This window comes from Diuraphis noxia, unplaced genomic scaffold, assembly GCF_037042655.1.
Source record: "Diuraphis noxia isolate RWA-SAM2 unplaced genomic scaffold, SU_Dnox_SAM2 contig0003, whole genome shotgun sequence".
NCBI lineage: Eukaryota > Metazoa > Arthropoda > Insecta > Hemiptera > Aphididae > Diuraphis > Diuraphis noxia.
This window is the reverse complement of record NW_028301713.1, coordinates 58,934,968-58,936,220: the sequence shown is the minus strand read 5'-3', so window position 1 is coordinate 58,936,220 and position 1,253 is coordinate 58,934,968.

Here is a 1,253-nt window from a genome sequence, read left to right as displayed (position 1 = left end):
AGGGTATCTTTCGATCGTCTGAGATACATGCCTGCGTGCGTATATTACGTGTGGTAATGTGGTACGTATAATATAAGAACGAGAAGGTCATTCAGAGACGGCAACGAACGACCTTGACATTATCACATCATCCGACATCCAAACGCACTCACAAATACGATTTATGAGTAATATTTTCGAATTTAATTATTTATTTTGTTTCAATTATAATTTTTTTTTTTTTTAGTAATCAAATACAAAAAACTATTTAACATCCAATCCAACAATTTCGATTTACCATGTAAAAATACAAACATACAAGTGAATCACTCTCGAGAGTTTAACTTTTAGTCGACTCGCCTTAAAAAATCTTATGACTAATTTCCCGATGGCATACATTATAGGTTTTAGAAAAGCGTTTCGTTTCCAACTGAAATGAAATGTATACAAATATACAAATTATTGGTCGATCGATCGACAAACATATTATTATTTATTAATATTATAAGGATGACAGTCGACAGATAAAAACTTATAAATGTCTGTAAAAGCGTAAAAGAATTTCCCTGTGGCGTATTATAATAAAAATTATTATTACATAACATGTTATTATAATTATGTATTTGCAAAATTAAAACTAGTATAAATGAAAATGAATAAAATGATCCATGCCAACAGTAGCTATTATATGATAAAAATATTAAGTTTCGGATTGTAAGTAATAACTAGGTATACTATTATTGGATTCAAGGAATCCCTTATGACACTTGTCATTTGCATTCAAATGTGCTAACATTATGATAATGCAATGTAGACTGTAGCTGAATACGAATAAATTAAACACTTTAGACGTAATTAAGTGATTGTAATAATGGTATAATAATAATTGACCGAATTCCGATGAAAAGGTATTTCGGACGAAAAACATAATAATACAGTATTAATATATAATATATAACAACGTACCTACGTGGTCGTCACATTTCTACGAAGATGACGAGCCGAACATAAAAAAAATATAATAATAATAGTTAACCAGTAACCCGGTCTGTTGTTGTAGTTCGGCGGTATGTCAATGGCCCTACCATAACTGGTTTAAACGCGTTCCGCAGCCGTAACCGCGCGTGGTCGGATTTACCGCTATACGCCCCTCTCTTTTTTCGCAGACGGTCACCATTACCGAGGTGGTAACCACTGCAGTCATCGGTGGCGTTGGGGATGGAAGTGGGAGGGGGGCTGAATATTTGGTTCCGGCACCGATGGACTCGTCCGTC